Genomic DNA, 6,256 nt, shown 5'->3' on the forward strand with positions numbered 1-6,256 from the left:
AAACGAAAAGCCACATTTGGCTCACAGGGATCTGGGAATTGGAACATCTATAGAAGATGTTGGGGTGCCTTACCTACATGCCCAGGGAGTTGGGGCATTTCCAAATCCATATTAGTGCCAATAACATCTTAACTCTTTTCCCAGGGAGCAAAGAGCAAGCAGGCTGTGCAAATAAGACATAGCAGGCCTCAGCCAGCTATCCTTAGAAAAGCCTACTGATAAGGTAGGCCCGTGGCTGGTATCTGTGAACTTGGATTTCGGGAATGCTCCCACCATTCCTGGAATTGATAAGAATGACTATCTAGACTCCTTGCACAAACAGTGGGGTTCATGCTGAATACCTGTTTCCTTCTGAGAGACTGGAATTTGGGGTACTTGCTCGGCAGAAGGTGCCACCTGACTGTCCCCCAATAAAAACCTGCCTGTCTCTAACGAGCTTCCCTCTTCAATAATATTTCACTTGTGTTGTTACAACTTGTTGCTGTAGGAATGAAACGTGTCCTGTGTGACTCCGCTAGGAGAGGACTTTTAGAAGCTTGGGCCTACGGGCCTACTGGCCTACTTTCCTTCGGAAATCACCCCCATGTGCCTTTTCCCCTTGCTGATGAATCCTAACCATGAGCACAGCTGTGTGCTGAATCCTGCGGGGGCCCCCTAAGAAATCATTGGGTCTGGGAGTGATCTATAATATTAACATAAAGATTTTTCTTGATTCAAACTTTGGGACAGGCACAGAAGAAAGTATGATTAGTTCCATTTGATCACTGAGGAAGCAAGTACACAGAAAGTAGCGAAATGAGAGATTTGGCAGCCAAGATGGCAGAGCTGACATCTGAACTCAGGCTTGTCTGTTTCCACACCCTCCAACCCCCTTCCATCTATGACAGGCAGCATCTTATTGCTTAAGGTTAGAAATACCTCCCCTTCTCCGTGCCCTCTACTCATTTTCCCTCAACTCTGTGAACCTGTCTGGCAGGTCTGACAGCACCCAGCAGTGAAATGGAAGGGAGGCAGGCATGCGTTCTTTCCCCACCCCTGCCCTGTGTCCTGAGCCTGGCCACAGCCTCATTATCCTTCTCCCCGCCACAAGGGGCTGCTCCCTAACTAATTCACTGAGAAAATAGAGTGTCTAGCAGGCATCAGGGACTGCAGGAGACACAACATGAACAAGCCAACCAAGAACAAGGAGAGGCAATACACATAAAGTGCTTTCATGCTCTTCTACTTCTGAGATTGTCTCCTTTTTTCCTTTCCTCAAGTTTGGATCTCTAGGTCTAAAATCCCAGAATTAATAGATCTGGTCAGGCCCTCCCCCACCCCTTCTCTGTTTTCCCACCTGATTGTAAGGTGGTCACAGGCACGAGTTCTGCTGAGGTTATCTGTGCACCCATCTCCCCAGCCTTTGGCCCATTTCACAGTGTGCTTTGCAAATGTTTGCACTCTGTGCAAGGGAAGTGGAGTTTTCCTAATGCTATACCCCTGCCAATGTCATGGAAAATGATTCCCCAAGCCCAAATACCACAGAAAATTATATTATGTATTTAGAGCTAAATGTGTCCCTGTAAGATTCAGCAAATGACCTTGGTGAGGTGGGAAGGACAGGAGATCTGGGGCCTGTGGATTTAACATATTTTCTCATTTTTTCTGTGTACTATCTTTCATCAAATCTAGAAACGCCATCAGTGATTAAGCACATCATTTTATCTACCATACATTTGAAAACATTTTCAATTATAATTGGAGGATACATCCCAATTTCAGAGACTTCTTAATTTGAACTACTGCAAGCAACAAATACTTCTTTATCTTTTAAATTGTGAAATGAAAGTAAAAGGAGGAGGCAAAATAGCTAAAGTCTTACCCGCCTAAAGAAAACCACTATTATTTTTCTATATTGTCCTATGACATCTTTACAGTTACGGACCTTGTATTAGTGAATTTAATGTCTTTATGTATTAAATATATGCATCTATACGTATTTGTAAATGTATATATTCATATCATACATTTCCAAATATTTATATTTGTATTTTTATTATACAATTCATACCTTCCTTCATACCCTATCCCCACACCGTTCCTCTGAAGTAATCACTGTCAGTATCCGAGTGTGCGTCCTTCCAATCCTGTGTATATACAGACCAGCTTGGAGTTTTACACACAGATGTGATTATAGTGAGTTTGTACAAATATGTCTACCTCACCTTAATAGCTCCATAGCACTCTATGATGGTGGAATACGCCTTTATTTTATTTTTTTTTAGTTTCTTCATGAGTAAATATTTAGGTAATTTTCATATTTTTGTGATTACTAGCAGCACCAGATGAACATCATTAAACATGCACATTTTGGTATGTGTATTTTTGAAAAGTAAATCGCTGGGTATGCACTTCAGCATTTTGTTAGATACTGCCAGACTGCCTTTCAGAAAGTCTTCAGTTCATTAACACATCTTCTTTAAATGCATAAAACCCATATTGAACAAAACAAGGTATTTCCTAGTAAAGTCAGCATAAATTGTCACAAACTCAACAGGCAATTATGCTCGTATTGCTTTTATCTTTCTTATTAAAAACTGCCTTATTACCAGAGACTTTGGTATTTCTTCAGCGTCTCTTTCCAATTGTCCCAGATCCCAGGGGCTTACTCTTGGGCCAGCAAACAAATCCAGGGAGACTGTGAGGTAGTTCTGGGCACTCTGCTTCTGGCTGTGGCTCTTCTGGCCTCAAAGATTGCTCTTGAAGACTGAGCCTGCAGCATCTGGCCACCATCCAGGACCTGGGATGTTCCTCAGTGCACAGATCCTAGTGCTGCTTTTGGGGAGAGGAGGAATGCTTTCCCTGATTCACTGATGAACTCTGACTCCAGTCCCTCAGGAGCAGCAGGTTAGGGCTTTTTCCCTGGTCCATCACTCCATGAACGAAGATCCTTTGTTGCTTTCTCTCCTCCAAGCTATGGGAATTTCCCCAGGTGCCTGGCACATCTGAAACTTCAACCACAAAAGGACGTGACAGTATGTCCTAACCCCAGATAAAGGAGCAATTGCCCACCCAAGGAAGATGGCTAGTGAACTTGAGGGGCCCACACCTTTACTGCAGAGAGAAGAGGGGTTTACCCTTAGTGATTCAAAGGCAATCTTTCCAAGCTTCTCTTTTATCAGAGAAGAGGGGGAGAACCCCCACAGAAATATAATCTCCAGTAGGGTGCTTCAAATACACCCAATACAAATGGCCCAAGAGTGGGGCGCCTGGGTGGCTCTGTCAAGCATCCCAACTTCAGCTTAGGTCATGATTTCAAGGTTTGTGGGTTTGAGCCCCGCACTGAGCCCCACATCAGGCTCCACACTCCCGGTGCTTGGGATTCTCCATCTCTGCTCCTCCCCCACGTGTGCTCTCTTGCTCTCTCTCACTCTCTCTCTCAAACTTAACACACATGGCTGAAGAGTAGCTATATTCATTTCCTATGGCTGCCACAACAAAATACCACAGACTAGGGGGCTTAAACAGTAGAGATTCATTTTCCCACAGTTCAAGATATAAAAAGTCCAAGATCAAGGTGTTGGCAGGTTTAATTTCTTCTAAGGCCTCTCTCCTTGGCTTGCAGATGCCTTTCCTCTGGGCAGCCACATCTCTGATATCTCTTTGTTTTGTCCAGATTTCCTCCTCTTATAAGGACATAGGTTAGATTGGATTAGGACACACCCTTACAACCTTATTTTAATTAAATTACCTCTTTAAAGGCCCTATCTGCACAGACGATCACATCCTGAGGTGGTGAGGTTAGCCCTATACCATATAACCATGGAGTTATTCCAGCCCATCACAGTAGCTGAAATATGTTAGGATTTTATATAATTAATTATCCTAGTTAATTGGATGACAGTGACCTTCACCAAAAGCAGGTATTTAAGGTGCAGATTGATGGAGATTGGTGCATTGTTCACGTTAAAGGGAATCTACAAGAGGATCTATTTTCCTTGTGAACACTTTATCTGTAGAACCTTGCAGGAGATTGTAAAAGCCAATGAAACATGAGTGCAAGTGTCTACTTGGCTTCCAAACTGATTCCAAATCTGCATCCCACTCCTCAGCCCCTAACACCTTTGTATTTTCTGTGAGATCTAGAAACATTAGCAACTATTTACTACAATAGTAAGCATAGGGAATCAATCCAAGGGGCATAATTCAGGGTGCTGCCCTCCGGAAGTTCAGTCTAATGAGAGAAACAGAAGAGCCATATATGGGGTGCCTGGGTGGCTCAGTTAAGTGTCCAACTTTGGCTCAGGTCATGATCTCACAGCTCATGAGTTCGATCAAGACCTGCGTTGGGCTCTGTGCTGACAGCTCAGAGCCTGAAGCCTGCTATAGATTCTCTGTCTCCCTCTCTGCCCCTCCCCTTCTCATGCTCCGTCTCTCCTTCAAAAATAAACATTTTTTTAAAATTTAAAGAAGAGCCATATATATTCCCAATTCTAGTTCTATGGCCAAATGCTATTAGACCTTAGAAGAGGGATAACTTAGTTTTGCCTGGGTTGAGGGCAGAAATGGTATTTGAACCTTGAAGATGTAGAATTTCCCAAGGTAAGGAGAAAGTAGAACAGGGAGACTTGTTGAAAATATAGCAGCACTGTGATTACAGAGTAAACAGCAGGAAACACATTTATTGTCATTAATAGCTGGTGGAACTAATCATATTTTCATACTCAAAAGTATCACTCAGTTAAAATTACTGAACCAGAATTATAAGTATTAACTTGGATAAATCTTTAAAAAAACAAAGTTGAGGGGCGCCTGGGTGGTGCAGTCGGTTAAGCGTCCGACTTCAGCCAGGTCACGATCTCGCGGTCCGTGAGTTCGAGCCCCGCGTCAGGCTCTGGGCTGATGGCTCGGAGCCTGGAGCCTGTTTCCGATTCTGTGTCTCCCTCTCTCTCTGCCCCTCCCCCGTTCATGCTCTGTCTCTCTCTGTCCCAAAAATGAATTAAAAACGTTGAAAAAAAAAAATTTAAAAAAAATAAAAAAACAAAGTTGAGCAAAAAAAGCAACTTACAAGTGAATACAAATAGTATGCAACAGAATGGAAGGGCATTGTAGCACAGTGATTTCTTGTGTGGCTGGAGTCTTATTGCTTGGGTCTGTGTCCTGGCATCACCACTTGCAATCATGTATGTGATCCTAGGCAAATTGTGCCACTTTTCAGTTTTCTCACCTATGAATTGGGGATCATAATAGGACTTATACAAAAGGATATTCTGAGGATTTAAGGAAAAAAAACCAAGTAAAATACTTAGAACAATGTCTGCTATTCAGTAAATGTTAGCTACTGTTGCACTGGTGTAAAGTTTTAAAAGAAAGAGTACAATATTTTGTTGAGTGAAACATACAAATAAACCAAAACTTAATAACATAATGGGAAAATGACAATGACCAAACTTAGAGCAGTGGTCACCTCTGTAGGAAAGGGAGGGGAAGGAGGTTGGAGAAGAAAAGGGAAGTGCTTCAACTATATTTGTAATGCTTTTTTTTTTTTTTTTTTTTTTTTTAAAGAGAAAGAGTATTTAAGTTGGGGAGAGAATCTCAAGCAGGCTCCACACTCAGCAAGAAGTCCCATGTGGGGTTCAATCCCACAATGCTAGGATTGTAAGGGTTAGATTGTAGTGTAGGGCTAACACTTAGCTTGAAAGATAACTTTGTTCTGACACTAAAGGTCAAAAGATAACAGCCTTGCTTTTACTCTTGTAAATCATACTTCATACTCTTGTGAATCAGGCTTTACCAATGAAGGAAACAAAAGCTCAAAAAAAGAGCATCAGAGACAAGGTCAAGGAGATCCACTGGTTGCAACTTAGCAGCAGAAAGTCTAAAATAATCACCTCATTCGATAACTGTTTCTGACTCATCTGGCAACTGTTTCTAACTCATCTGGGAACTGTTTCTTTGTTCTGTTCCCAGATAATGATAAAATGATGTGATCAGCTTTAAAAACTCTGTACCCCGGCTGTTTGGGGCCACACTCTTATCAAGAGTGTTGGTCCCAATCGGTCACTGGTGCCCGTAACATTCTGTTTCAGGAGTCGTGTGGATGCAACAGGATCATGACCTGAGCCAAAATCAGGAGTCAGGGGCTTAACTGACTGAGCTACCCAGGCACCCCATGTAATGCTTTATTTCTTAAACTGGGGGATAACCACCTCTTTTCCTTAAATTAGCATTTATGTATATATGTAACAATTGGTGTATATATATATAATATTTTATA

The sequence above is a fragment of the Panthera leo genome, chromosome D2 (assembly GCF_018350215.1).
Source record: "Panthera leo isolate Ple1 chromosome D2, P.leo_Ple1_pat1.1, whole genome shotgun sequence".
In the NCBI taxonomy this organism is placed as follows: Eukaryota; Metazoa; Chordata; class Mammalia; order Carnivora; family Felidae; genus Panthera; species Panthera leo.